This window comes from Macaca thibetana, chromosome X, assembly GCF_024542745.1.
Source record: "Macaca thibetana thibetana isolate TM-01 chromosome X, ASM2454274v1, whole genome shotgun sequence".
In the NCBI taxonomy this organism is placed as follows: Eukaryota; Metazoa; Chordata; class Mammalia; order Primates; family Cercopithecidae; genus Macaca; species Macaca thibetana.
In genome coordinates this window covers 63903939-63912054 of record NC_065598.1, presented here as the reverse complement: position 1 = coordinate 63912054, position 8116 = coordinate 63903939, and the positions used below count along the sequence as shown (strand labels likewise).

General features: G+C 38.7%; 1 pseudogene; it reads right to left on the bottom strand.

The window, feature by feature from the left end:
- Nucleotides 1–1330: 1330 nt before the first annotated feature.
- LOC126945797 (polyadenylate-binding protein 2-like) lies at nt 1331–7810 on the bottom strand (annotated as a pseudogene).
- Between the last annotated feature and the right edge of the window lie 306 nt (nt 7811–8116).

Here is an 8116-nt window from a genome sequence, read left to right as displayed (position 1 = left end):
CATTATGGCAGTGTCCAGAAAACATGGATGCAAAGCTGTTAAAAGCAGTTCCTGTCAAAGATGGCAAGCCAGGACAGCGATATGGACACAAAAGGAATACAATATCGCAAGGACTTTTAGTTTGTGTGTTCAGATTGAAATGAAAGGACCTTATCAAGGAATAACTAGGTTGTGCGTCTATTATCTATTATAGGATGTAAGTGATGGACTATTATAGCAGCTAACATTTATTATACACTGACTATGTGCTAGCCATTTGTCTTCTTGTTTCCTTTCTTTTCTCTCTTTCTCTCTTTCTCTCTCTCTCTTTCTTTCTTTCTTTCTTTCTTTCTTTCTTTCTTTCTTTCTTTCTTTCTTTCTTTCTTTCTTTCTTTCTTTCTTTCTTCTTTCTTTCTTTCTTTGATGGAGTTTTGCTCTGTCGCCCAGGCTGCTGGAGTGCAGTGGCACAATCTTGGCTCACTGCAGCCTCTGCCTCCCAGGTTCAAGTGATTCTCCTGGCTCAGCCTCCCGAGTAGCTGAGACTACAGGTGTGCACCACCATGCCCGGCTAATTTTTGTCTTTTTAGTAGAGATGGAGTTTCACTATGTTGGCCAGACTGGTCTCGAATTCCTGACCTCAGTTGATCCACCCGCCTCAGCCTCCCAAAGTGCTGGGATTATAGGCGTAAGCCACCGTGCCCGGCCTAGCCATTCTTCTAAGAGCCTCACATGAACTAACTCACTTAATATGAACATGAACTCAGCCATTCTTCTAACTGCTTTATGTGAATGAACTGAATCCTCACAACAATCCTATTAGAAAGGTACTATTATTAATTTTATTTTACAGATGAAGAAAGAGAAGCTCAGAGAATATAGCAACTTGTTGAACGTCATACAGGTAATAAGTAATAAAATCAGGATTGGAACCCCTGAACTTTTCTCTAGAGCTTATGTTATCCTAACTACTAAATGATATTTGTATGTCATCTGTGTGGGCCTTTTCTCGTAGTCAAAATGCACCTACTATGTGCTAAACACGCTCTCGAAAAGTTCATAATATAAAGTGAAGAATCGAAGTCATCATTTTTCAACATTCATGGAATAAACTTCTATTTTGTTGAAATATCAGAACAAGTGGTACACATACAGCAGTTTAGACTTTTCAAAGCTTCCCCCCCCATCTAATCCTAATACACTTTATGAGTTCAGCTGGGGAGGTTTTTCCTTTTTTCATCTGCTTTTCATTTTTCTAATTCATTTTCTCTTCCTTTCTCTTTTTCCCAATATACACTTCATTTTCAGTAAGGGGAATATTATATTATTTTAGCCTGGCCCCTGCAGCTCAACCTCAGGGCCTATTGCTAAAACCACTGTAGAACTAAGAGCTGGAACTGTTGTAGTTTGTAGTCCAGGAACCAGGGCTCCTGGAAAACCTGTCTGTTGTGCTGATGCCTGGTCTGTTCGTTTATTTGAGGATCATCGATTTTTCTTTCTCTATGTAGAAAGACCAAGGAAGTCCTCACTGACTCTTTCTTTCAGAACTCTGTATATACAAACCCCTTGGAATAGCCTCTAATTAGCCGAAGAGTATGGTAACACTGTTGACTGAACCACAACCACAAAAGTGTGCTTCTAGCACTTCTGTTGTTGCATCATAGTTCACATTGCCAACATAGATGGAAGCGACATCAGCCTTCATCTTCTCCTCAGTGGATGATCACTGGGCTAGCATTGTCTAGAGGTAGACTTATATTCATCTGCTTGTCTACTTCATTCTGTGGCTCCCAAAGCTTTTCAGCTTCTTCCTCTGTCTTCCTTATTTGAGCTCCGGGTCCTCAATGCTACCATACCCCAGATCATCCATGAATAGTCCTGGCTCCTCTTTCTCATCCTGACTGCCAGAGGCTCCTGATCCAGGACCAAGGCTTCCTCTTTTGGGGTCTGGTTCAGGCTCCGGCTTTAGCAGCAACTCCTCAAACTCCAGTTCCTCAGACTCCAGACTGTTCCCATAGTCCACTGCATCCTCCAAATCCCAATCCTGGCCTCCCTATGTGCCTGGGCAAAAGATGGTGCCATCACTGCCCTAGCCCAGAGCCTGGACACTTGCAACTGCAGCTACTGCTGCCACTCCAAGAAGGTATTTTTAATCTCATTTCATAGATGAGGAAACTGAGGCTCGTAAAGTTTAAATGGCTTGCTCAATTCCACACAGTTTGAAAATGTGTGGTAAAGACAAGATTCAACCAACTTCCTTATTCTTTATTTTCACTTTTTCTAAGAGATGGGGTTTTGCTATATTGCCCAGCCTGGACTCAAACTTTTAGGCTCAAGCAATTTTCCTGCCTCAGCCTCCCAAGTAGCTGGGGCTACAGGCACATGCCACTGTGCCCAGCTCAAGGTTCAGATATCTTCTGACTCCACAGCTTGTGCTCTCTGAACTACTGTATGCCATATTGCATGAATGTCTCAACCACCTTGGGCTCAGAATGGCTATGCTCAAATACTATGGCATTGGCTTTAGTTGGTTAGAGGGAACATTTTGACTTCTTTAACCTGCCATCTTTATCTGTGATAATTACTAGCTCAAAGTCAAGATGTTCCACACTGGACTGAGACAACAAAAGTCATGAACAATCTAAAATCATAATACCTTAATATGTGTTTTAGCTCTGATATTGATCCCTGATAAATATTTGAGTTGCTTTGTGCCTCAGTTTCTACAGGTTTCTTAACGATGGAAATAGCACCTGGCCTACAACTTCTGCCATTAGAAAATCATATGTGAACAAGTAATAACACAAATCAAAGAAGAAAATACTTGTATAATAGTAAGATTGTGTGAATGTAAAAGATCATTAATGACTTGTATTGGTTTTCATAAATATGGAGTTTTATTAACTAGGAATCCTGGTTGCAAGAGAAGCCCAGTTGAGTTCACTTAAGCAAAAAGAAAAATGTCATAACTTAGCCTACAGATCTGGTTGTAACTAAGCCTACAAAGATGTCTCACAGAACAAGAATTTTACTGGGCCTCAGATGCCATTGGAATAGGGACTGAATGCTTTCAGGACTCTTTCTCTCCCTCCATTGTCTCTACTTCTCTTGGCATGTCTTGTCTTCTCTCCACTGACCACTTTCTTTATTCTAAGTCCACATGGGAGAAAATGGCCATTGCTAACAGTGCTAAACTCAAATTAAGAACCAAACTAAGCTGAAATCTCTTGGTCCAAAAGTCCAAGTGAGGACTTATTGTACAAGCTTGGATCAGATGTCCATATTTTCGCCAATTAATTAGCACCATAGAGTGGAATCTCATTGTAGGAACATCTTAGACCTCAGTAACCATGTAAATGAGGGGGTTTCTTTTGGAAAAATTGAGGGATAGTTTCCTTAAACGGGAGTTTCTGAGAAGACAATCAAATAAATAGATTTCATTTACAGAGTCAGAAAGTACACATTTTTGAGAACTACTACAGCCTGAGGACCTTATTAGTGAGATTTAAAGATGAGTTTTTCTGTGTATATCAATAGATCTGTTTTCTCTCTTAACCCTATCAATGATCCATAAAATATCTATGCTTTGAGGCTGCTAAACGGCATTTCCAGAGATAATGATAAACACTTTGTCATCTTCTTCCTTTACAGAAGAATAGATGAATGACTACTGTTCTAGGGAACATAATATGAGAAGTCTTTTAGCTGTGACATTTTATGTTTTTTCTATTTTAAGTATCCTATAGTGGCAACAGCCTTCATCCACCTGGTATGATTTCCAAGGAACTTGAGCTTTATTGATATTCCCCAGAATACTACCATTAATTTTCTGTTTGTTGTAAGGCTAAGCCTTCAATTCAATGCCCCTTTCCTTAGGAGTGGTCACCTATAAAATTTTTGCAGTCATTGGCACATCAATACGATTGAATTGACCTGATCATTTCCTTAGAGCATATTTACTTAGAGAGGGGAACAAGGAGAACATTTGGAAGGCAATGAAAATGTGGGCTTCTGGTCAGGGAAAACAGGAAAGTTGAGTACAAGAAGTAATGACTGGAGGCTCAAAAGAGAAAGGTTTTCTCCTTCACCATTACAGAGGTACACCTTCCCGGCTGTACAAAGTGCCTGGATACCACCAGCAACTGGGCTAATGCTGTTGCTGACATTCTCATATCCTTCAGTCTTATCAGACTCCTGGTCAGGATTCTGTAATAAGATGCTCTCTGGTACCTACAGCTAGCAACCCATGCCTTTGAGCTCCCCTGCCCTTGGGATCAAATAGGAACACAGCTACTAACAATTTCATCAGTATAGTAATATACTGTTTATAAGAATTCTTCTGTGTGTTATCTAATCTGATCTTCACAACTTCCCTATAAAGTATGTTGGGCAATGACTATTCTTCCATTGAGGAAACTGAGGATCAGTTGCATTAAATATTACAGGCACAAAGCAGGTATATGTCAAAAAGACCTAGCTTGTTCACTCTACAAGAATAAGGATCCTGTATGCTTTGTTTATTGCTCTTATCTCTGGCCCCTTTCACCAAGCTAGACATTTAGGAGGAACTCAATTGCAATTTGTTGAATGAATAAATTAATTTTCTTCACTTGGACTCATATCTTCTCTGACTCTCAAACTTATGCTCTATATTGTCAGGGAAGCAAACAAGAAATTATATTTGAGGAACACCTTAGGCCCTATATATACATATTTTATTTAATCCTCATCAGAATTCTGCAAAGTAGGGATTATTCTTTCTCTCTGAGGTTCAGAGAGGTGTAACTTCTCACAGCTGGGAACTTACATAGCTGGTATTTGAACCCAGGCATCTTGGCTCCATAGCCCTCAAGACTGCATTCATATAGAATTGCAATATCATTTCCCCTCATTTCCCAGAGTCAGAATGAGAGGAAAATGAATGCATACAAGTCACCAAAGAGATTGAAATGCTGTCCAAAGTGAGAGACAATCATTAATATTGCTGGCTCATTCTGTCAAATTTTATTTTTCCTTGATCAAAATTTACCTTTCCCAAACCCATTTCCTCCAAGAAGCTCACCTTAAGTGTGAAGGATTTACAGTGCCTCAAGTCACCCACCTGCTGACTCAGGCCCTTCTAAACTTCCAATAAGCTGAAATGAAAGAAAGTTTTCCATTTGTATATTTTGTTTTCAAAGTCTTTCTGGACAGAGGTTATGCCTTTGATTGGTTTATAGAAATAACCACCATTCAATGATGAAACTCAATGATTATTAAATAAAGCCATTTACTCAGTGGTAGATAGCAATAACAGCAACAGCAATAGTTTTTTAATCACTTCTATGTGTATTGTGCTTTGCAGTTTATAAAGTGCTGTCACTTTCAGTAACTCAGTTCAGGACCTTTGTCTCCCACTCTCATACCTGTTTATCACTCTTTTCAATCCTTAAAACCAGCTGTGTTTTCACTTATCACATTTTGTTCAGAAGTTTGTATCTGTATTGGACTATTGGTCCAAAACCAGCGATGCCCGACCTGGATTTTCAACACCTTGGGAAGCTTTCATTCACATTATTTCTTCTCCTTGAAATGCCCTTCTTCCTCTTCCTGCTCCTTTTATTAGACTCTTACCTGTCTTCCAAGGCTCAGCTCAAAGTTTACATTTTCTGTGAAGCATACCAGATCCACTCCAACTCACAGTGCTCTTGTCCTTCTCTGAAGACCTGGAACACTTCTACCACTCACTTGGCACTTAGCAGAGTATGCCTAATGTTATTGATATTTTGTATACATCCTTACTATCCAGCAAACAATTGGTGTTCAATAAATTTTGGCTGATCATATTGCCAGTGATCCCAGTAATGTACTAATGTACCATGAATTTTCCCAAATACATGGAAATGAAATTTATTTCAATTAAAAAATATACAATGCTTACTTTTGTTCATGTTTCACTTGCTGATATTGCTCACTCTATACAGCATGTAATAGAGAGAACCTTGGATGTAGAATGATAGACATGAGTTGGAACTCTAGATTAGTCATTTTTAGCTCTGTGAACTTAAATCCCTTTACCTTTCTCTCTCTCTCTCTCTCTCTCTCTCTCTGTGTGTGTGTATATACATATATATATATATATTTATATTTATATTTTTTTCAGTTTTCTCATTATTATAAAGAGGCTAGAAATACCTTACCTACACTGTGCCTGGCAGGTAGCAGACCCCCAATAAATATCTTGTAAAACACAGAATCAACACTTATTTATTTTTTTCTTCAACTTTTATTTTAAGTTCCAGGGTACATATGGAGGATGTGTGGATTTGTTACACAGGTAAATGTGTGCCATGGTGGTGTGCTGCACAGATCAACCCATCACCTAGGTATTAAGCCCAGCATCCATTAGCTGTTCTTCCTGATGCTCCCCCAACCCCCACAACAGGCACCAATGTGTGTTGTTCCCCTCATGTGTCCATGTGTTCTCATGGTTCAGCTCCCACTTATAAGTGAGAACATGCAGTGTTTGGTTTTCTGTTCCTGCATTAGTTAGCTGAGGATAATCGCTTCCAGCTCCATCCATGCCCCTGTAAAGGACATAATCTTGTTCCTATTTTATGGCTGCATTGTAAAGAATGAATACTTATTTCATAGGGTGGATATTATGGCTTGAATGTTTTTGTCCCCTCTAAAATTTACATTGAAACTTAATCTCCAATGCAAAGACACTGGGAGCTGTGCCCTTTGGAAGGTGATTGAGGGCTTTGTCCTTATGCATTAAGTTAGGTACCCTTATAAAAGGGCTTGATGGAGAGAGTTCATCCCCTTTTCTTGCTTGTCTGCCTTCTGCCATATGAGACCACAGCATTTCTCCTTTCCAGAGGATGCAGTGTCCAAGGTGCCATCTTGGAAGCAGAGACAGACTCTCACCAGACAATGAAGCTGTCATTATAAATGAACCTGTCTCAATAAAGTTTGAGAACTACTGTCCTATGGCATCATAAGCTTCTACACCCAGGCAAGAGAAGAACAAAGAGAGAATAGGAAAGGTGCACCTGCTTTTTAAGTGCTGTAGCCAGTAAGTGACAAATGTCACCTTTTTCATATTGCATTAGTAAAAACTGATTATATGCCATGCCTGCTCACTTCTCAGCAATAATTTTTATATTATAGACATGTACTAATTAAATAATCATGCCCACTCATAATAAGATTGCAATTATATTAAGAGAAACAAAGAAAGATACCAGTGCCCTTAGTGTATGAAAAGGAGGCTTGCTATGGACAGTGAAGTTAGAGGTTTCTCTAAAAAATGACCACAGAGCTAAGATTTGAGGCATTAGTAGAACTAGGCAAAGATAGGTAGGAAAAACTTTCAAAACAAAGAGAATAGCATGTGTAAAGGCCCTGACCATACACTACAGCATGGTTATTAAAAGAATCAAGATGATTTATGCAAAAGAGAATTGGAACAGTGAAGCATTGTGCAAATGCTATCATTTTAAATGGTCATTATTATTTATTTTCATACTCGCCTCTGAAATCCTGCAACTCATTTCTCTGGGCTCAACTGATCCAACTTTTTCCAACCTGGAAGGGAAAATGGGATAGGGTTATAGAAATTTGAAGGTATTGAAAAATGAGTCAGAAAAGAACCCGAGCTCTGTTTTCACATTAAATAAAAAACATGCAAATTAAGTACTCACTGACATATTCTATTAGCCATTACTTTTGTAAACGTTGTTAAGCTTTTCCCCTTTGCTGCCAGTCAGCTAGAAAAGGTCCTGGTAATATCTTTAATTCATATACTTATCCATCTCTCTATCTATACTTTTACTTACCTGACTTGCGCCATTGTGACTTTGGTTTCACATAAAAATAACTACCTTTCCTAGACTGGAAAATATCAGACAGCAGATCTCCTTGGACATGAATGAATATGTATCCTATGGAGTTTTACTTACAAGATTCATTTTGTGAAATATTTTATATGGGCTTTCATGAGTTACTGAGGCTAGACAAAGTCAAACCAATGCAACCCAAAATGCCCCTGTAGTCCTCCTATTGCCCCATTCTTTGGATACCCAAATTAGAAAAAAAATTATATATATGTAATATGCATATTATATGTAATAACATATATGTATATAATATACATATA